The sequence below is a fragment of the Melospiza melodia genome, chromosome 2 (assembly GCF_035770615.1).
Source record: "Melospiza melodia melodia isolate bMelMel2 chromosome 2, bMelMel2.pri, whole genome shotgun sequence".
NCBI lineage: Eukaryota > Metazoa > Chordata > Aves > Passeriformes > Passerellidae > Melospiza > Melospiza melodia.
Window position 1 is genome coordinate 12,162,815 of NC_086195.1, and position 24,106 is coordinate 12,186,920.

At 37.0% G+C, this 24,106-nt stretch overlaps 1 protein-coding gene across 3 annotated transcripts in view; it reads right to left on the reverse strand.

Moving 5' to 3' along the window:
• IL1RAPL1 (interleukin 1 receptor accessory protein like 1) overlaps window positions 1-24,106 on the reverse strand; it is a 668,131-nt gene that overhangs the window by 29,529 nt on the left and 614,496 nt on the right. The gene's annotated exons all lie outside the window — the stretch shown is intronic.

A 24,106-nucleotide genomic window follows, 5' to 3' on the forward strand; every position in this document is an offset into this window, starting at 1 on the left:
TGCTGTTGAAAGTTTCCAAGACTATCTGCTTCTCTTGACGCAATACATTTTCTGCAAATAAATGCAATAAAAATGAAATTAAATTATATGTAAAAACAGGATTAATTTTTTTCAATACATTTTCTGTTTGGTAAGGATATCAGAGATTATGTCTTTTCAAAAGGCGCTAACTTAACAAATTCTTTTTTTCCTCTGAAAAAGATAAAAGTTAGGTAAAATAGACGTGCAATTACATCTGTGTTAGTTCAGCCTTGCAATGGTTTCTGCAAAGAGGCTGGTATATTCCTGTCGAGTTCCACTCCCAAGGGATTTCTGGTAGAAAGATGTGTGCTCATTGCTATACTTTAGCAGGAAAGTTTGGAAAAAGCTCCTGTGTACTAATTCTGAACATTATAAGCCATTAGAATGGGAAGAACCATTAGCAGAACATGCAGCAGGGAGCAGAAATTTCATATATATGCATAGCATTACTTATTTAAACATTATAACGAGGATTTAAGAAACTAATATGTCTTCACTTTGTTTATTTTCATACAGAACCTTACACTCTGTTTGTACCACTTGGCTTTGGGCTTTACCTTGAGCACATGCAGGGATTGAAATGGCAATTTGCACACTTTTTGTGTGTTGGCAAGACTGGATAAAGCAAGAGGACAGACACAGCTGAAGATCTCCCATTGGTTGCTGCAAAGAGATTTGTCTCAACACACAGCAGCTCTTCTAAACTGCCACATGCATTCCTTTAGGGGATAATTGCACAGTAACTTAAGGAAGTGTGGGGATTTAAGAAGACGTCTCTTCCCCTCATGAAGACAGTATTTCCATGGAGTTTATATTACTGCTAAGACCAAATTAATTTATTGACACTTTCAGTTTTTAATTTTTGGACTTTAAAGCTAACACAGACCACAGCTCCTGGACAAAAAATAAGAGAAAAGCGTTTTTACCACTACTGCATCTGTACCAAGATGCCATAAGCCCATCTAGGTTCAATTAATTTCCTCAAAAATACACTGTTCTGGGTCAGGACCTGGTCTTTCTCAAACATACAACATTAATATTTGAATTTCATATTTACTTTTTAGCATGAAAACAAATGCAGGATTCTGTGTAACAAGACAAGTAATTATTAAATAAATGTCTTATAAATGACTAATAAACATTTCTAAGACAATAAATGTCTTATAAATGACTGGCTTGAACTCTCACATCCATGGCACGAAAGGTACAGAATCAAATGTTTTTGTTCCAAATGTGCAACATCAAGGCAAGTACCATTTGTGCTACTCTCACAATGTGTTTTGGAACTTTAGGATCTCATTTTCTTTTAGTCATTTCAGGAAGGTTTGGTTGATACCATACCTTTTACAAGCAATGCTTGCTAAAGAGACAGGAGTATTCCAGTACTTGAAACTAGGATGGAGAGAAGTGTCTCCTTTATAATCAAAAAGTATGAAATGGAATCTCTGAATAATGAGAAATTTTAATAATCTCACTTATTCTAGAACAAAGCTGCCAAATATAAGATGAGTCTCTTGAGAGAAGGCAAAGCCTCTCTTTCTAAAGACAAGCATAGCTCCTGTTTTCATACCCCAGGGAGCCATGGTCAGGACACCTCCTTGGAAACTCAATTTCTCAATCTCTTCATGGCTCAAGAAGTGCAATTTGGAACCACTGGGAGAAAGATTTTTGGGATCTTGAAGCCATTTGAAGGGAATGAGATGAGCATGGGGACATATTGTGGGTCAAGTGCATGAAAATCTGTAGTGGAACACGATAAATTTCTTGGTTCCTTGCCATGCAAACCTGGTTTCTTATAACAGTTGCATGCAGATATATACCAAGTGGAAGGTGGGGTCATTTGATTTTGGAGTTTGCTTTTGTTTTGGTTTTGCATCATAATTATGATGCTTGAACTTGTGAAAATGAAAATATAAAACCTTAAAGGATTATGAAAGTTTTGGCAACAGTGGAATCCGTGCATTCTTGAAATGGGAGAAGGCACCTGCACATGTAAAGCCAAAGAAGGTTTCTGTGATAATTGGACAACCCCTATGGCATTATCCACCCGACTCAGAGTGCTACCTTATGCATCACTGCCACTTCTTGGGCTTTTTCCAGGGCTTTCCTACCAAGCCAAGGCTTGGTTGAAACTTTATAGCTTTTAAGAGCTGGCAAGATCGCAGTTAGAGAGGCTGTAACTTCTGGCCAATTTATCCACGATTCACAGAGATTACACACCACAGGTGCTGAACCATCAAAGCTCCCCAGGCTCCTGCAGCTAACAGGTACCCCTGAGACATAATTTTTGCTCTGGCTGGGCTTCTGAGCCTTTTATAGAAGAAGGTTATGAACATAGATTTGTTTTTTAAGAATAAACATCTTCTGATAAGGGCAAAACTTAACAAAACCAGAGAGTTTTTAAGATTAAGGTTGTTTTCTGTATTAAATTCTTAAAGAAATTTTCTCCCTAAATAAAACATGCAAACATATCTTTAAGTGTAGAATCTGGTCTCCATTCAACGTGAAATAGTTGCCAGTGAGGAATAAATTAGGAAGAATGCAATGCCACTTAGCAGCATTGTGTTGATTGCAGGTACTCAGGGAAGGCCATTAGCATGCTGGGGCTTCAGCTATAAATTACCTGTTCTGTCTATCTTGACCAATCTTCACAATAAGCCAGTGGGATGTTCATTAGCTGGCCATCAAGGAAGATTCAGTGACCAGCTAATGACCGACTGTGACCATTAATAAGGGGCTCTGCTATCCAGAACTCACAGCTCTGGGCAGAGGGCACGGAGCTCCCTTGGAGAAGCAAAGAGGCTTCCAGCTGCAGGCTCATGTAAATAAAACCTGACTGCAGGGCCATGCTAGGAATGGACAGAGTATTTTGGGACCACATCTTGATTTATACGCAGAGCTGCCACCATGAGAGTGATTGAATGCTGTAGGAGGGGCTGTGTTTTTCCCCCAAAGTTCAGCTTTGAAGTGAGCAGACACAATCTCTGTTGTGGCACCAAGCAGCTGCTCTGCATGGACATCCTGCTTTTAAAAAAGTCTGCAGATTTGTAGAAACATGAAACATGTAATAAATACAGGAGCTGCTGCGCTTCATCTTTAAGCTAAGGTATAAAAAAACCTGTCAATCAATTAATAGAAATCCCTCGCAGTTAACCTTAGGCAACTGTTTCTCTCTATGTCTTTTCTGTACTGAGTGAAACCAGAGGACAGATCTGAAAGCCATACAAGTTTCATGAAAGGATATATAATGCTTTCTATGCCATTATTTTAAACTTTTCTGTAAATGCTGGATTACTACAGTTTCCTAGCCTGTTTTTGAAGGATTTTAATTTCACGTTTGAAATTTACTAAACATTTTCAATTAAATTACTAGTGAAATTCATCTACTTCTGTCCCCTTTGCTGTAAGATGTAAATTCAAGTTATATCCTGAGTTAAATGCTTTGTTTTGGTTTGTTTGTGGTGTTTTTTTTGTTTTGCTTCATATTTTTTTAATGGACCCTGGAAAAATCCAAAGGCATCAGAATAGAATTATTAAGTGAAACTTACAGTGTTGCTAATTTAATTGGCATCCCCTCAAAACAACAAACAGAAAAGCAAAACAACTTAAAGAAAGCATAAAGAGAAAAATAACACTTTTGACTTCTCCGTATAATTATAAATTTTTAAATCTGTGAAATAATGCACCAAAGACATGCAAGAGAACACATAAGACGTAAATTCAACAGTGTTTTTCTCTACACAGAAAAACAGGAACTTTTTTTCTGATCAATATGCTCTTACAGTATTGAATTTATTTTTGTAAAAATTTGAATGTATAGCACTACATGCTCCTGCTGCTCCCTGTGATAAAATCACACTCAGCTAAGGCCAACTGGGTTCAAATTTAATTAGTAAAAAGCTCTTTGCCATCCAAACTCAGACCCGTTTTTGTTGCACAGTATGCTTTCAAGTAGAGCAGAATGCAAGAAGAGACCACAAAAAGGTGTTTTTCCTTGAAACCAGCAAATATCTCGAGCAGAACAATACAGATTTTGTGTTCATTTTCACAAATTATCAACATTTGGGGCTCTTTGCAAAGTACTGCTGGGGAGCCTGTGCCCAGCAGAGGGCACTGTCTAACTTCCAAACATTATTAAAAAAAAAAAAAAAAAAAGAGGAAATTCCTAGCGAATAACTTCTCGTTAAAAACATCAGCCTGCTAAGAACGGGCTAGCTGTAATTAGAAAATAGTGAAAGTTCTGTGATTGCTGAAATGCCATCTTGTGTGGTCAGCTGAGATTCCACTCACACTGCTGCTCACAAGTCACCATGGAGCAGGACAGCACCTTCCTCTCCTTTGATTTGACAGATTCCACAGTGAAGGGCAACCATTTCTTGTTGGCAGCAACTGTAATAATAAAAAATGCTCTGCAACCTCTTTTTAGAAGATTTCTCAAAAACATATTATAGAAGTGTTTGAGAGCCATGCTCAACATCTAGTAATATTGAGGGCCAAAAGACTGAAAATGTTAAGTGCACTGAAATGTGGGACTTTCTTTTACTGTACAACTTATATACAGGAAATGTCTAGGCAATACCTACACACTTACAAGTATGCCATTTATTTGTAATGTTAACTTCTCAAAATGAAATTGTAAAAGGTCAAGACAGATGCAATCAAAATCTTGCACACAGGAATTAAATACTATTATTTCCATTCATATTTGAGGAAAAAATTACTGCCAAATTATCACTCTTCCAAGTGGAGGGCAATGAAAGCTGGTAACTTCCCAGGTGTGACAGATCAGCACTGACAGAAACAAGTCAATGAGCCACTTGTTTTGCCAATGTCATCTGACAAGGCCAGCAGGCAGGTAAGTAGAAGCTGCTCTCATTTTCAGAGAAGTCTTGTGTCCTAAAACAATTCAACAGTATTTGAAAGCCTTCATGCAAATGTGATTAAGAAAAAAAAAACAACAACAAAAAAAAAAGAGGTACCATAGGTACCATATAGTTTTCAGCTGTGTGACTTGATCAAATCATCATCTACCCTTGATCTGTAAGGATCCTCTTAGAAGAGGGTGAACTGCAGAGATTCTTTTGGGTTCCTCCCTGCATGCACAAAGCACCCCCTATTGCTGTGTACCATCCAGTTTCCATACACATTCTTGCATCTTGATATCTTGTGCTCCCTTAAAATAATGTAAATGTCCTGCTGCATTTTTCCCATAGCGAGTTAGGAAAAATGGAACAACCAGCCAACCAAAACAAAACCAAGCAAAACCAAATATTATTTTCTGAAACATAACTGTAGCCTAAAAATTGCAATATTCTAATCTCAGCACTGAGTAGTAGTTTTTTTGTGTTTTTGGCAAGTCATCAGGTTTTGCCTCCATACAGTTGTGAAGATACAATGTACAAATGCTGTCTATTTTGAATTCAGTATATGTAAGTTTGAGAGGGTTCGACATAATCATTCACTAAGTGTTATCATGCAAGCATCATGCAAAGTGCTGAGTGTGATTACACAGCTATATTTCTTCATTAATAGGCCTGTCCATATTTTGCTGTGCTGCAGAGTTGAATTTTGATTACATTGGAATCTAAAAAACATTTTATTTTATGAATATGTCCTTCAGGCCACAATAGTGTAAACTTAGAGTACACGTTACATTTCTCTACAATAAAAAAAATATCAGGACAAATCAGGAGAAGGTGCTCAACAAGACCAGAGATTGCAGTTTTTAAAATTCTAGAGTTTGTAAATATCACTGCTTAGGGAAGAGGTTAAACAAATCCCTTCTTTCCATTTCTGGAGGTTTTTTGTTTTTTTGTTTTTTTGTTTTTTTTCATTGGAAAGAAAAAAACCAAAAACCTAATTCTTATTCATTAGAATTTTCTGTGGTTTTTTTTTTTTTTTTTTTTTTTCACCAAGCAGATAGTCCTGGTTCACCACAGAGCTGAAGTCATTCCCCTGTTCACAGTTACCCATTACCACATGAAAAGCCCTTTGCCTTCCAGGGCTTCCATCTGCTGAATTCCAACTCAGCAGCAGGTCCCCTGAAGGAAAGGTCTGTATGTTCCTGTCTGTGTGTTCCTGCTGATCAGCCCTGAGATAGTTCAGCACCTTTATAAGGTGCTGAACTCAAATATATACAGTGAGATCCAAGATTTACCTATGCGTACAAAAATTTTGTAGCGGGTTTCTTCATGGCTTGTGAAGGAAAAGAAACCTAGATGCTTTTTGCTTTGAATGGGTCAGAAAGACTCAGAAAGAGTAAATGAAGACAGCAACCACCAGAGCAGACTGCAGAAGCTGCAGTGATGTATGGGACTTGGGGCTCAGGATGTCCAGAACATCTCTCAGGTGCATAGATTGTCAAACTTGCCCTCGTTTCACAAGAGGTAACAAAACCTCTGAACCAATAATCTTGATTTTCCTAACAGCAGGCCTCTCCTCTTGATAGATGGTAATGTCAGGCTGATAAATTAGCTGTTCAGCAAGTATTTTTCACTCCTTCCTCTTCAGAAGTAGAGGCTGGAGTGGAAGACAACTATCACAAGCATAAAGCAAGTATTGCTAAAGAAAAGGAGAGCCACTGCAATTGTTTAACAAGCTCGACTTAACTTTTACTCTAGAAATTATTATTTTAATTTTTTAAAATGCATTTATAAACACTTTTTTATTGTACCCTCTCTGTGAGATCTAAAGATAATTTGTTTTTTAAAAGCTAAGCTGTTTTAAGATAAAAGTCACAAGAAAATATCCTAGGTAACAAAATATCTCTAATTGAAAACAAAGGAAAAGAGGAAGAGGTAGCTCTAAATGTCAAAATGCACATCTTTGCTACCACTTAGAGATTTTTGTCTTGGGAACTTTAAATGTGTTCATGCCATGCACAGCTCAATATTGTTCAGTATTTTGTTTCTGGATTCCCTTTAAACCACACTGCCTTTGATTATGGTGTTGTGGTATTTTCATTTGAATGAAGTTACATGGTAAAAAAAAAAAAAAAAAAACAACCTTTGTGCTGACAGCCTCAATTTCCCATTGCACAAAGGAGTCCAAAAGGGCTCCCATAAGGGACCTTGTGGTTCCTTCCTGTGCCTGCAGAGTCCCCAGGTCCCACACCTGCGGCTGCCACTCAGCAGTCACTGACTTCCAGAAAGGCCTTGTGTCTTTGGCTTTGTGGAGTACTGCTCTGAGTCATGTTTTTATGCAAGAGAGGTTTCCTCCTTAAGGCCTTCATATTTTGGAGAGTAAAAAAAAAAAAAAAAAAAAATAAAAATCAATGTGTGTCCCTCTGGTAAAGAATATTTACTGGCAAGAAATGCAATAGGACCTATAAGCTCCTGCAGTTCTGTTAGTGACTCTGGGCCTCAAGAAACTACAAAGCTAGAGTAAGTTCTCTCACTGCATATTTCTCCATCCCAAACAGAATCCAGAGGTAAAGCAGCAGCAGGCTCAAAGAGGGACTTGAGTGGCTCTCTTGCTCAGAACACAGCTTTTACTGGACTTGTTTTGCTGAGGAACTACTTGAATAACACATAACAGCACAGCTCCCTTTCTGCTTTATTTTGCTTGTGAAAACTGTTGATACAATTGCCTTTCTTTTTTTTTTTTTTTAACCTGAACTGTGTTGTTCCAGCCGACAAAAGCATTCAAATGCCTTGCTGTGGAGGTTTTTTTATAAATCCTGTTTTCCTCTTCTCTCTGAACAGACCATAGTGGGCTTGTTTAGGCCTCTGGTGGGTGCTAGTCCATGTCAAAAACTCTGCTCATAAATCATCACAAGCAGTACCTTCTCCCAGCCTCCCTCTCAGGTGCACTGAGCAATATGTTCTGTACAAAGAATAGCAGATGATGCTCTGGATTCTAGATAGTGATGAATGACATACTTCTTTTCCCAAACTTTGCAAGCAACCTAATGTCAGATCACACTTAAATGTAAATATCAACAATATTAAGGATCAGCTTTATCAATTCAGGCTAAATACAAATTCAACTTCTTGTGGCTCTTTCATCTCCTACCTGTTCATTCTGTTGATGTCTTTGGACACAGAATTTAATAAGCAGCATTAGAAAATATGTTTTACTGGAATGTCTTATAATAGCTGCTCTTTAGCTGCTTTGAAGAGAAGGACTGCAGTGTTTATATCATCATTAGGTAATCTGAGTGCATACATCAAATTCTCAACTTTGGAGTCATGCATATATACTAAATAATAAATTGTGTGTTTATTTTCCACTGGTCAGCCTGACTATTCTTTTCCTCTCTTTGCTCTTTCTTCATAAACAAGTTTACCACTGAGTAGGACTGAGCAGGCTGCAGGGAATTATTTGGGTAAGAAGGTATTCTGAGAAAAATGCTGTAGAGATGGGCTGCATATTGGAGATATAAAAAAGAAAATAAAATTAGAGTCTTTGAAAGTAGCATGCACAGTGGCACATACACCTGGGCTCTTATAAAGGGACTCCTGGGATTCCAAGCAACAAGTAAACACTCTGTCTTCCTCTGGTGGTCTTTCTCTTCAGCACACACTGTGAACATCACCAGTTCTAAGATTTTAATGAATTAATCTGTTCTTTCAGATCAACTCACGACGCAAAATGTCATTTGGAAAAGACCTAGACTAGTTTGGCAAACATTTGAATGGGGAAAGCTACTGCTCCCATGAAGCAATGTGGCACAGCAGGATAAATATAATTGAAATAAACCACATCTATTATGTAAATCAAAATACTTCAATTTGGTTCTAAAATATGTGACAGCACTACTCTGTTCAAATTTTCACCAGGAAAGCCATTAAGAACCTCTGAAAGTTGGAGCCCTGATGAAATGAACCTACTGATTACTAATAAAACAGATAAATAAAATCAGCACCAACTTTCAGTTTACTGCAGTAAAGCCTCTGATGGTAGAAAGGGATTTTATGTTTATTCATACTGAGTTTTTCTACTTGAAGAAAAGAATAAAAAGGGTGTAGTTTAAATGTGCTTCTGCTTTAAATCAAGAAGGTGTAAAGCAATGGACGGAGAAAATACTAATTCTTAGCATAACTTTAGAAACAATTTGCCATTTAATTAAATATCATATGGACTAGTATCTGCTCAAAAAATGTTAAAATCCTAGCACATCAAATGTTTCTATTGCATAAAGTGGAAATGCATGCTGTTCCTAGGAGCACTAGGCTTTCTGCTTTTACACTGTAGTCATTACATTATGTAGTCTTTCTATTTCTCTTACACGTGTTAAGAAATTAACCTTTGGTTAATAAGTGCTTTCCTAAGAAAACACTGAAACAAAATCCATTAGAACAAAACCCTCTGGTTCACAAAGATGCAAATGGAGAAACTCATTTGCTTCCCAGTGACAAAAGTGCCATACTCTTGGACCATACACGTGCTGGAATAATCCAATGCTATTGATTGAATCCCTTTCCACATGAAAAGCACCCAGGCAGTTTTTGATTATACCTCAAGAAATTGCAGATTGAGAGACAATGCTTGGTGAAGGCAGCGGCATAAATACCACAAATAGAATAAAAAAATCCAGCTAGCACTGTATATGTGCTGCCTGAAGTTTAAAGAAAACTTAAACTTTAACGAAGTTTATAAATGGGAGCAAGTTTGAATTCTTGATGCTGTACTCTGCTTTCTGACCTGGGGAGCGGAGGACCTGAGTTACAAGAATTCCCACAGGGCAAAATACGTGTCTGGCCAAAGGGAGGACTCCTGCCACACATTCCTGAACCGTACAGCTCCACCTTGCAGGTCCTCACTGTGTATGAAACCTCCTCTTCTATGGCAGAGCCTGCCCACTGCTCCCAACCCCTGATCTCACTCTGGTTTTGATGTGACTGAAGACCAGAGAACTTCATTCCCCTCTGCAAAGAATAGCTATTCTTCTACCTCTCAGGACAGAGGGGGAGAGTTTCTTGTACTCCTAAATAACACCTGATCAAGGGCTGGCTTCACATCAGCTTTTCCTCTTTAACAGAAAATGACCTGGCCAGACTGGAGGCACTGCAGGAGGAAGCAGAGCCTCATGTCCCCGTCTGTGTTTGAAGTAGGTGCAGTTCTGGGCATCATAAAATGTGATTCTCCCAAAACAATTTCCTTCCCAAGAACAATTAGTCATTAAATTATTTTGGTTTGTTGAATATTTTTGTCAAGAGGAGATGCTCTTCAATACTGGAAAGTCTGAATAGCAGCAAGGCCGAAATTTATCTTCTTGCAGAAGCCATCATTTCTCTAGTCCATCTTTATTCTCCTTTAGTTGTAATTTCCATGGTTGCACAGCACAGGGTCTTGGCACAAACCTTCTGAGAGGTTTAGGGCTCCGGTGTCTGAAGCCAAATGCTTGAGGTCAGCAAGCAGGATATTAACCCTCTTTATTTACATAATTGTGAATTTCCAGAACAATCTACACAACCCACCCTCCTGATGCTGCATATGCCCACCAATGCTGTAATTTCTCCTTTTAGTGTTTTTTGTTTTGGTTGCTTCTTTTTTTTTGTTTTTCCTCTTTTTTCTTTGTTTGGGCAGCTTTTCTGTGGTTTTTTGTTTGTTTTGTGTTTGGTTTTGTTGTTGCTGTTTGGGTGATTTTTTGTTTTGTTTTTTTTTGTTTGTTTGTTTGTTCTTGTTTTGTTTTTCTTTTTATATTTTCTAAGTGTTCTGAATTATGGCATTTCTAAAAAGTAGAGGAAAATGAAGGAAAAATTCACCTTGTTCCATTCAAGCTCTGGGAATACAGAACACTGTGTCTACAATGCTGTTTGTGCTTTTAACAGTTTCTGGAGGTCTCAAAGCAAGGACTGAAAGCAGGGTTTGAGTGACAATGGAAATATCGGGTACGACAGCTGCTGGTTACAGGAACAGAGACAAATATTCATGATGCAATATTTATGACACAAAATGTCCAAGGAGAGAGGTGGCAGGCTGGTGTCTGTGCAGCACAGGTCTCTGCACAGCTGGGTGTGCCACCACTCACCCAGTCCCTCTTCCCCAGAGCTGAGGCTGACACTCACCCCAAGCTGTGTGGTGGCTTTTCAATGGGGACACCTGTCCACAGGGGACCAGAGTAACTCTGCAAAACCCATTTGCACTTCTGGCTCAGAGCTAGAAATTTAGTCCAAGTCTGGGGAATAAGAAGAGGGTGTGTTAACCCTTGCACTACATAGCCCATCACCAGCTGAAAAGAATACCACAGCAGCTACAGGCTTTGATTTTTATTGATGCAATTATTTGCAAGTGCTGTTACAAACTACTGGATAGTAAAACATTGATGGATTTTTAGAAATTGTTTAGTACAGTGTTTGCTTTCAGTCTTTTGCCATCTAAATGGCATCCATCCCTTTAAAAATGTGTCATAAATGGAGACATGAAAATTATTTATAAAACAGTCCAAAATGGATGGTGATAAGCATTAAGTACTGCATGATCACATATCCAGCAAGTTTCCTGTATATGTATAGTGTGGACTCTCAAAAATCCATACTTAAAGGAAGTCATATGAATCATCTGAGGTGAGAATAATGAGACCAAAAAAAACCTCTTTAAAACACTGTAATGGTTATTTAGGATCATTGATCTACAAACACAAGAAGTGGGAAAGAAAACAGTCATCCATACTGAATTAGAGCAAAGATTTACTACCCCAGCATCCTGTACCTGTACCAATGAATAGCATGAGAGGCAAATATCTAGGTATGAGTGTCACAGTCCCTGAAAGAAACCCAAGTTTTATGATGAAAATTTTGACAGACTTTAACTACAGCAATGCAAATAATAAAAAAGCAAGGTCATATATCTGTCCTTTGTAAACAGTTTGTCTGTTCTAACAGGATGTGCATATAAAATAGGACCAGAAATAAGTTTCATTAGCACTGGGATGCAAAAAGAAAAAGAAAAAAAAATAGGTCTTCTGATGGAAGTTCAACAATGTGCTTTTTAAAGAAAGCATGCATTTATAAGAGAATTTAAAAGATGTACATTTATTGGTATAAGAAGCAGCTAAGTGATTTTATCCAATTGAGTGATTTGCATCCAACTTGTTATCATTTATTTTCTCCATGTTTCAGTATAATCAAAGATAGCTAAAACTCAAGTTTGGAGAGAACTGTTAAGGATTTTTTTTTCTAAATGCATTAGATTTTGGATAGCAAGTATGCTAAACTATATATAAATTGTTGTTCTAAAACATTTTGCAGTGTGAGATGCTGAAGTTCAACTGATAAATAATGAGTTCATTTAAGAATCATGAAAAAACAGAGGAGAATAATAAAAGGCAGGGGGAAAAGAGGCAAAATTGTTCCTGTTCTAGGTCATCATTTAAAGATGAAGTGGGGATTTATTTTCAAGACTGAGATGGCAGGCAGCAGTTCCTTGGTGTCAAAGGCAGGTAACAGGATGACAAAGGGTGTTTGGTCCTGTATCTTTTCTATTTCATTTCAGCCAGTCTCTGAAACGAATACCTGTTCTGATGAGTGTGAGGAAAAATCTAATTCAATAGGAACAGCAATAACTTTTCAATGTCCTGCTCGTTTTTCCCCTCTTATACTGCAATAAGGAATTCTTCTAAAAGATATTTCCATCTTGAATGTTTAGGTCAGTATTGTGTGGAAGGAGTAGCTGAGAAGCAGAAAATAATTGCTTTTAGGTTAGGACCTGACCTCTTCAGGACATGGAAAGCTGGATGGTGGGAATAAGGAATCTCAGAGATGGGCTACTGGCACTTACCCAGTGACAATGCAATAGCCTAAAACCAGGTTCCAAAAAAGGCTGAGCTGAAAGAAGAGGATTTTGCTGTTTCTCTTCAAAACAAAAGCCCTCAAAACTCCTGTGGTCCTGTTCCCACAGCCAACCTGTCTCATCCCATCCCTCCTCCCCATCCTAAAGGTGTCCTGCAACCTCCACCATCTCCCTGCCTGGAGACAACTCCAGGCCTTGATCTCCAGCACCCAGGACAGGCAAGAGGCAGCCTGAACCCTGCTAACATGGAAATTCACCTTACACCTCTGTCTTCACACATAAACTGAGGGAGTCTGGAACCTGCCAGACCTCCAACATAAGAGATCATTAAATATTATGAAATTACTTCGAGGTGTGATCACAAAAGATAACAAAGTCAACAAAATAAGACACCGTAGAAGGCGTGTGGGAGAACTGGCTGAGAACAGCCACTTTCCTTCATCCTTGAGAAAGATTCTTCTGCTGGAACTTTAGGAATGGCATTACTAATAAGAACTAGCTAAGAGTAGCAGTTTGCCATTCTGAATAAAATGAATCATTCCTAATATGATTAGCACATGTTACATATTAGAATGAATATGAAATTTAAGTTTGAAAAGAGCATTTGTCGAAAAGGCAGAAGAAAAAGGTTGACATGACATTTTCTTCATAAATGAAGACTTACAAGGAAAAAAACCCTCTGCTTTCTATGTTCATTGTAGAGGTATTTCTATTAAGAAGCTATTAGTTACTCAAATGTCACTTTTATGAATAAAAACTAGTCTTGGTGCCATAGGAGATGTTGCAGATGAGCTCTTGTTTATGTAAAGAACTGAAAACTCATAGATTTTCACTAAGAAAGGAAAAAATGCAGAGCTACTAGCCCACCCTTTCACTAAGTGAGAACATGAAAAGCTCCAATAGATTATTTAAAATTACGAAGGCAAATTGTTAAATAAGTTAGACAGGAATACTTTAATCTTTGATATGATTTTTTACAGTTTTATTTATCAACTGCTCACAAATTAATAATTCATAGAGTGGACGCACTGGGTTCAAAAGAATTAATTTTCTGTGGCTTAGACAGTGGTATGAAAAGCAGAGATTTCCAGGAGACAAGATTTCTGATAAAAAAGATTTTCCATTTTATTTTATTGATTCCCCCCCTCCCGTCTGCTAGTTTATTTAATTTGAATAGATCAGCACCTTAGAGCTGTTAGACCAGGATAGTCACAAAAGCAAGGCTGGCCTGCTAAACAAGATTGTGGGATCTCTTCCAGGACTTTCAGAATTTGTATTCAAGTGATGCAGGAAGAAGTTTGGTAACCCACTTGGACCTTGACCACCTATTTTCTCGGAGTTTTAAAATTCTTTTAAGGAAAGTAAATCACTTGGGGCTAGGGATCTCAAGGTTTTCCTGCTAGCAAGCTCCACATCAATGATCTTGGAAAATCTTATTTGTATTTCTGCCTGGAAACACAGTTCTTGAAAGTCCAGCTTGAGCTTCTCAGAGCTGTAGCTTCTAGATTGCCTTCCTGTTGACCACCTCAAAACCCAGGATGAACCGAGACCACAGTGGTCATGCTGGACGGGAAGGCATCTTCCAAAGTGACATTTGTAGCCCACAGAAAATTCTGACTTCCAGCTCTATTAGTCAGGTAGGAAACATCCCTCACAACTATCAGTATTCATGACCAGGGCTTTGTAACCTTGGTGATCTTTACTGACTTGCCATGGATCTAAGCTGTTTTATTTACCAAAATGCTGTGAAGCCCATTTGTTCTGTCTGAGACTATCTTTTCCCAAAAATTACTGACCTTGACATTTAGGTATAGTTTCAGATCTACTTCATGTGTTCTGTAGGACTTTGGGATACTTTCTGTCACTTGCTGTTCCAATTTACCTGCCACCAGGGCTCAGAGAAATTTGTCCTCTAATCCTCTGTTTAGTTTAATTCAACTACAAGGGCAGCAAGGCGATGAGATTCCACAAAAGAGACCCTCAGGATCATGATAGGCCTGAGTATGTCCCACAGTAAAACAATACTCAGAAAATAATAGCTAAAATCCTGAAATGAATACACCTGTAAAATGCTGTATTGGATCATCTGCACTGCTCCTGTACCAGAGCTTATTTATTTATTCTGGACCCCATTGGTGTTATAAGAGTAGCATCCATTGCTTGCTGTAGGTCTATGAGCGCTGTTTCTTCTGTGCAAATTGGATTTAAATTGCAATGGAACCTCCTTCTGGTGGAGGCCAGTAAATGTCACTGTGATAACAAGCACTGCTAGTTACATTTGTGATTGCTCATTTTTTCCTTCATTATTTCTTTATCTGTTCCTCAAAGAGGTCATTTGTTTTTGGCAGGCTACTTGAAGGAGTGTGAAGAAAGGAGAATATTTATTAATGCATTTACATAAAGGGTGTCAAGTTAAATTCAGTATCATCTGTAGGGCAATATTACTTTCAACTTATTAGGAAAAGAATAAATAAAATCAGAGTGTCTAGGCACTGGAAAGGGCTCTAAACAAATTGCTAGTGAAACCTTAGCAAAGCACCCTTGTTATCACTCTTGTCTAGGCTACACTTCTGCAATGAGGAAACTGCTTAACACTCCGTAAGCTCTGAGATGACTCATATACTTCAAATTAAGCATTTACATAACTGTTTACAGGCTGGGGGCATTGCATCATAACCTCCATGGGGGAAGAGAATAATCTCTCCCATGATCATTACACACCAAAAATTTAATTCGTTTCTAGAAGTCTTCCTGCTTCTAGTAGGAATATCTTTGTAGTTTAAGTAATAGCATCCCAGGTGTCTTTTTACTTTTTTTTCTTTTTTTTCCCACTACTGACTTGCAGTAAACATAGTGCTTTTGGGATGCTTTTGTACCAGAAAGGCAGAGGTAAAATGGAAAAAAATGCAAATTAGTAAAGATACAAATCAGGGAAAACATTTTACAAGGTAATTCATTGTATTAAGGAAGGAAATATGTGTGGAATAAAAAATGGGTACTGGTCATTGCTCTGTCATATATTGATATTGCATGTCATTAACCTACAATTTAGATTAAAAGTATGATGTAGAAATAGGTAGATGTTCTTACATGGATGTTCATGTGCTCCTTAATGCCTCAGGTTTTATTTGAATACATCTTTTAAAATACAACCTGTAAGCATAATTCATCTTGTGGGTGGCATTGTAATAGTGATAAATTTGGACCCTAACACTATAACCTGATGGGGTTTTATTGGTTAGAGACAATATTTGCTAGAAGATGATGATGTGAAGGACTGGAAACGTTCATCTCAAAGTAAGGACAAACACTTGTCCTGTTCACCTCTAATTAAAATCATTCTGACTTCGATGCTATAAAGCTGGTGTGTCTCCCATATTTTATGAATTCATAGAATCATATGGCATTTTGTATTGGAAGAGCCCTCCCAAAACCATGAAGTCCAACCTCACTACAATGATGTGCCGGGGTCCTATTTTTTTTCCTGTTTTTCCTATTTCTGCAGTCCACTGGGAAAATTTGGTTTCCCAAATTACATAAAAACATATATTTTTATATTTACAAATATATTAGTTTCACATCTTATATGGATAGCATTTTGTATCTCTAGAGTGCCTTTATATAGATCACCTAAATTATTCTGCAGTGTTGTTAAAAAGTACAACAACTTTTCTGATACAAATGGCTGGGTTTGTATTTTCTGTTCAGTTGAGCACAAGTAATACACTTCTATGGTGGCTAATATTGTGAGAAGCCAACTGCAGAAGAACTCTCTGGGCTGCCAGCAGAACTCCCATCCTGGTCTGGAATTTCACCCACTGTCCTCCCAGCACCACAGCATTTTGCACAGTAATGCTCCATCTGTTTATGGCTGGCAAAATAATCCTCATCATTAGCACTGCCCAGCTCAGCAGCTGTAATAGTGTAATGAAATATAAAACCATTTAAAGCTCCTATTGCTGTGAGATAAATGCAGGAGTTCAATCCACATAACTGGTCCTATGCAAAGGTGCATCACTTTGGAGTCTTTTGCAGTGGGTGAACAGCAGAGAAATGGAATCTGGGTGTTTTTGTGGGCTAAGAACAAGGGGTTTAGTCAATCACTCCTCCATGGGTCTCTGAATAATTTTCACTGCTCACAACAATTACTGATGTGCTTCTTGTATTTCTCGCTCATGCTGCAAGAAGAGTCCTGTCCAGTGCTGCCTGTCATCCCCGCCAATTGTCTTTGTGATGACCACAGACAAAAGAAGAGCATGCTGAAGTGGGAAAAGAAACATGACATTAGCTCCTTTGGGAGCCAAGATGGATGATTAAGTCTTGGCCTAATTGTGAAGAGAGAGAAACAAAATCAACTCATACTTTGCAAGAGAGGATTTTATTTCTGGTGTTAGGGGATGAACATTTCCTGCTAATTTGAAAGGAAGTCATAGAAACACGGTGGCTGCGGCAAAGACCTTTCAGATCACTGAGTCCACATCCTTCATGCAGGATATACTTTTCATACTTCTAACATACTCAGTGTATTTTACTGGAGCCTAGCCAAAAGACCAGCAAGAAAGTTGTATAATTTGGAAAGAAGCCAAGACTAATGCTTTTTGATTAAATGCTATATAATTAGTTTTAATTCACTTTAACATTCTCTAGAATTTATCCCCTTTATTGGTAGATTGAAATATACTCCCTTTGGGAGAGTTTTAGTAGGAATATTTGCCCTCATGATGTAAATATGTATTCCCATTGTCTTTCCAGCTGCCTGATAAAACAGAAATTGTTCCTTTTCCAGTTTTGCCAGTAATCCCTGTGGCTTGTTTGGATACAATCTATATCTCCTTGTGGATGTATGGATAATAACTCAGTTTAAATAATAATTCTGTCTTCCTCTTCTGATTTCACAGAAAACATAAGGTTTCTACACATTAAAGATATGGTAAGAAAAGCCTTTGCTCTTTTTATGCATAAAATGGAGGACTAACCAGAGACTATAACATCGTGGGAATTGACCCATTTAGTAATGCTTCATAACTAATTCTTATCCTCCTAAGAAAGGCATGTTAAGTCAATTAAAAGGTTCATGCATATAAATTGCTTGGAGCTATTCAAGGATGATAAAAATATAGTGGAATTTGTAATCCTGTTGGTAAAGAGGGAAGCTTCTTTACAAACAGAAGAAACTGGAGTGGGTAAAAGGCAGAAATACCCACTATAGACTCTTTTGCAAAGAGACACGGCCTAAACAAGGTTCATTTGCTCTCATTTAGAATTGCAATGGTCCCAGTTACTTATGAGATGGCAAGGAACACAGTTCCCAGTAAAATATATAGACCATGACTGTCCCTGCTTCCTCAGATGTGCACAAAGCTTTTACACAATGCAATTTGCCTTGACAAAGATTTTTTTTTTTCAGTGAATGTCTAGTTACAGAAAGGAAGAAAGACGCAAAACTATTTGTGAATTAAGATGAATTTTGGCTAAAGAAGGGTAGAAAATATCAAGAGAGGTGTTTCTTATATTTTCAAAAAAAGTTTTTCAATATTTCTTACTTTAATTTGGGAAATGACCTACCCTGACAAAGGAAGGATTTTTCAAAGGGGATTGAAAAACTGGAAAGGAAGTGCCACTTGTTATTTTGTGCTGAAAGACATAGTAGGCTTCTCCAAAATGAGACAATGCATGACATCATTGTTACATCTAATATTCCTGAAAAGGTTATCTAATTTCAACCCTAAAAAGTGCACTCATTTCTTAGCCAAGTATTGATCCTTGGCAGATTCAAATCACAATGGCTGAACTGTGCAAATTATTGTGACAACATGAAGTTCCCATGTCTAAATTGTCCTTTCCCACCCTCATGCAAATGGCATTTTTACAGCAGGGAGGAAGGGAGGGGCGTTGCATCTCCAGGTGGGATGAGTTCTGAGCTCTGTCAAGATGTGAGATGTGTAAACACTATTTAATACTTTCTGTTCCTTCAAGCCCCTTAGACTCATATTAAGCAATCTCCTGTGAGTTCAAATTTCCTTTGAGCTGCACCATCTGAGCGACAGTGACAGTTTGCATGTTTGTATGGTCACTGTCATCTTGTGTCAATGAAAAGCAGTGTGGACATTGAATTATAGAGAGCCTAAAATCATGGAGGAGCCTGCATGGACTTAATTTGAATTCTCAGTATTCTAAAAACAACAGAGTGAACGCAAGTACTTGGAAAGACCACATGTCAAGAAATTTTCTGTATATCCTTCCTGAATTTTTTCACAAAACATCTCCCCAGATGAAACAATCTTTACAGTAAAGAGGAGTTTACTGTAATAATTTTAACAGATAACCATAAGTTTACCTGCTACCATCTATAACAAAAAATACTCCATAATTTTTTTTTTGGTGATGTATCAAAACAAAAATGGAATATGAATCCTTTGACCTGGAACAAAATATGCCATACCAGAACATTTTCTATCCAGGTTACTGAGCTTTCAACATCTTAAGTTAAGGTCATTTTGACCTTTATTTTAATACTTCTATTCTATACAAAGCCTGGAGAATTACTTATAAGTGTCATAAGAATATACAAAAGGTGTTAAAATCTCCTGATCCATGGAGACAATGCTTTGTTTGGAGTTTGACTTGAATTCCAAATTAAAAATTATTTTCTGCCATATTCCATGCACCTCTGGCATTCAGATGTAATCTTCTCAAATAGGGTACTAACTCTCATGAATAACCAATGCCTGCTCTACCCCCACTAGATGAGCAGGATTGAATTCTAGTTTATGGAAAGGTTTGTTTAGGTGGTTTTGGTGTTATCGGTGTTTTGTGTTTTGTTTTGGTTGTGGCTTTTTTGTTGGGTTTTGGTTGGTTGGTTGGTTGTTTTTTTTGTGTGTGGGTTTTATTTTTCTTTTGTGGTCTGTTTTTTGGGGTTTTTTTTAGTGTACAATGCACTTTGGATTCGTATTAGAGAAGCTGAATTGAAGAAGTGTCCCAGGCACTTGGAAGGCCATGCTGGGAATTCTGCCCTGTAATTCATCAGAAAAGTCTTAACCAGAAAGCAAATTTACGAAGAAGCTGTCAGTGTAACCATACAAGTAACCAAGGACATATCACAACTTTCACATATTCTCACATAAACAGAGGTAATTTACTGAAACAAATGGGCAGCTGATGTTTCCCCATTCCAAGGTGCTGTGAGGATAACCCCAGGGTCTGGTGAAACCCTCAAACAGACACAATTAACCGCAGATGTAGGACAAGATTCTTTCACGTTGGCCAAGCCTAAATACTCTGGAGATGAACTCTTGTTTTATATCTGATTGTGGTTTTGATTCAGCACTATGGTGAGGAACATGGATTACCTTTAAACATTCCACTCCTCTCTCTGCTGCACTCACACAAAATCAATTAAGTAAAAATCACAGGTTACAATAGAAAGTGAATAATTAAGAGCTAAATTGAACTAGTATCAAACTGCCTAGGGGGAAAAGATAATTTCCATCCATATCTCAGTGACGGTGTAATAAACATTGTAACAATACCACAGAATTACAGAAAACCCATAGCACATTTTTAGCCTTTCTTGTAATGGTCCTTATTACAGGCATTAAACTCATTCATCAAAAGATTTGACATAAATTATTGAAATGGATTAAAGATGTACACAGGTGTATGTGTTTGCTTAAATTTAAGCTGCTCTTACTGCCTTATTAAGATTATTTAGGTTGAACAAAGTTTTGGTTTGAATTTTTTTTGTTGGACAACTATCTCACAGTTTTGAATTGTCCCAGTAGAGATTCTCTGTAATTAAGACTTCATTAGACTTTTCAAATTCAATAATTTTTAACTTCTGGGGAAAAAAAATTCATTTGTTTCTAAAATTTTTCCAAGAGCGGTCTCAGTGTCACTCATGACCATTACCATTGCTTAATTAAGAATAAATGAACTGTATACGCAAAGCAAAAAAAAAGTTAATCAAACAGAATAGTATACTTGAGAAAAAAATTACAGGTTATTTCCAGCTCAGTGAAAAAAAAAATAAATAAAGCCCCTATTTTTAAATCCAATTCAAAAGTTTTATTCATGAGCATTTTCATAATTTTTCATTATAGTTTTAATTCCTGTAGTGGGAATATATTTGTGAAAAAAAAATGAATCATAATTTACCATGTTTGACATACCATATATCTGAATATTGAAAAGTAGCACAATTTTTCCAAAAAGAATGAATGATAAGTATTTGGTAAAATTCATTTTTATGATTATAAGATTAATTAAAAGAATTTCATGTAATAAAAATATATGGAAATAAATATGTAATCTAAAGTAGACCACACTGTTCTTTCATTAACCATATTTAAGTTGTGCAAGTCAAGAAAGAAATACATTTTCATATTTTAAGCATGGGCTTACTTAACACAGATTTTCATTATAAAAGGGGACTGTCCTTGCCAATCACCAAGTCCCTCCAAACCTGTAAGTTAATCTTTTTTCTTGATTGCAGAGTAATTATCAGCAAAAGAATGAATTACATAATACAGTAAGCCTTCTTTAAAAATATTAGGTTTAGGGGTGTACACAAATGGAATTTGTGCATGCAAAAAGAAAGACACAATCTCTTACATGCAGTTTATTCTGAAATATTAATTTGTACAGTTTTGGCTTTCAGTGACTACTGGATAAATCTTCAGATTATAAGTATGTCTGCATTTAATGTGCCTTTTATTAAAGCGTGAAACATTTCAAATGACTGACAAAAATGTTATAAAAACCTATTTAATCCTCCTGTATCTTCCCATCCCACCCTGATAGATAAGAGTCTATTCAAATACTGTTCACATATGACAAAATTTCTGAAAACAGGCACCATTAGTCTTGAGACCTACTGTCATTAATAAAACTCAAAGCAGAATGGGATACCTATCCTACAAAAAGGGGAATTGAGGGAAATAGATCTAAAAAAAAAATTTTCCTTGAAAGTTATTACTTTTGCTGTTGTCCTTTAAAAAAAAAAAAGAATTCTTTACAATCACAATCTGGATCTTCTTTTGGTTTTCTATTATTATGACAGGAAGTTTGAAACAGATTGACATGATATGATAAATAGCTACCACAATCTCTCTAGGTGTAAACACTTGCAGAAATGTTCCTGTACATGCCACAGTTTCATCTGAACACCAGGTACATTTTAAGCAGGCACAACTCACAGGTCCCTCCTCTTTGGGCTCTGCATCTCTTGGCTCCTTCCCTGCTGTTCCTGAGCAGCTTGTAATGGAGTGTTCCATGGAAGAAAGACTTCAGGCAGAAGTCCAGAGAAAGAGGAAAGAAAAATGTGACTGCTATCTCTCAGCAGGCTCTGGAGTGTGAAATGACAGTGACTAACTGCTGTGGCCACATCGCTCATGGGGAGAAACAAAAATGAAATCTCCTGGTATGGAAAAGGGTTTTATTCAAAGCAAATTCTATATGGTCACGGCTTCAACAGTCTTCATTAAAACCATGCTACTGAAACCTCTAAACGCTGAGTAAAAACCCATGGATTTCGAGCACACTAACTCTTTTTCAAAGCAGTCTGCCCAATCACTGTCAACTAGAGAGACTCCACAGTAATCTGAAATCAATTTACATTACAAGAGTCATTGGACATCAGTGTTTCATCATTTGTCACTATATGAAACAATCTAATATTCTGCCTTAGCAGGTGCTCCACTGCAATTATTGAACAGAAATTGCAAATCCTTTCCTATTTCTGAACTTCCTTTGAAGTACGAATTCAGAAAAATAGTGATCTCAGGTATTCCAGGATCCAATCCCTTTGATTAAAAATGTTGTAAACACACTGCTCATAAAAAATGAAAAATAAAAAGAAAAAAAAGGCTCCACAGAATTTAGATGAGGAGGAGAGTAAAAGGGGCAATTACATTAAAGAAATCAAAAGAAAATTGCCTCACGTCTTCAAAGCTTTGGCTGTTTAGACACTTTTAAAAATGAGGAAATCAGAAATAGAAGAAATTGATGAAAATACCACTTGTTTTCTGCACCCACACATGGGAAAAAACACTTTGACTGATGAAAATTGTTAGTGTGTGAAGGAAGGAAAGCAACTCTGAGCATATCCAGATCTTGTTCTTCCTCATGCCATCAATGTGCCTAAATCTTGTTATTTTCTTCAATAGCATTTGTCATATTTGCCCTTTCTGGACATCCCTAACCTCTGACAAGCCACATCTCATGTAATTTCTACATCAGCCTTCTCTCTAGCAGTCCTGTAAAATTTTCTCACCCATTGCCTTAAAACCTGATTACTAAGATCTGCTTCTTTTAAAGCAGTTTTGACTATCAAAAATTCTTCATGTCTCTACCTTCAAGGCTATCCAAAATAATTTTATTCTCTCATTTTTCAATCTTTTTTTGTTTGTTTGTTTGTTTAGTTATCTAAACATTTTGCCACTCCTGAATAACTCCAAATAAGAAAGTCCAACACAACATTTTAAAAGTCAACCTTTTGCTGGAAAAATAAATGGAAGCTTTGTTTAAAAAAGGAAACAAAACTGTAAAAAATTCACTCAGAAACTATGGTGAAAAGTTTTGATTGATCTGATTTACCTTCAGGTTTTAGTTCTTGAAAGCTTTTGTGATTTTGATGTTTTTTAATTCCAATTGAATAATATGGGGGAAAAGTCATTGTAGGACATGAAAACTGCCTCTCAGTAGTTATAGCTCCTTGTATAGACATTTGATTCTAAGTGGGTATGTACATTGCCACTAGACAGAAAGTGCTTTTGGGACTTTCCTTTCATCCTAATACTTTCTATTGACCAAGTTAGGAGGGGTTTCATTGGCAGCACAGAAATGATTGATGTATTGCCATGGTTTCAATAGATTCAGGATAAAAGCATAAATATCTAGTTCATAGCTTTAACTTCCTCCCTCCTGCCTCATGCTGCCAGTCTAAGGATTTGGAGTGTCAAGTAACTTGTATTTCTGGATATAAATTTTTTTTAGAGTATAGTTGTGATAAATGAAGTTTAAAACACTTCAAGTTTTCAGTGAAGGAAATTCTTAAACAGAGATTTGAAAAAAAAAAAAATAGAAGCATAATTCCACCAATAATTTCACTGCCTACTAGTGGGCTCTAATCTTCATCAGCATATGGATGAATGGATACAATTTTCACCTATTTATTTACCTATGCAGAAGAAGTATTTCACAACCTTTGAACTAGCTTTGAAATTAGGGATGTGTTGGGAAGGATGAAAGTTTCACAAGAAAGTGTCACAGATAGGTATGTTAACAGAAAGATTTTTGAATGTAAAATCTGAAGAAGCAATAGAGATGGAAGCAAGTTTTGATATAGAAGAAA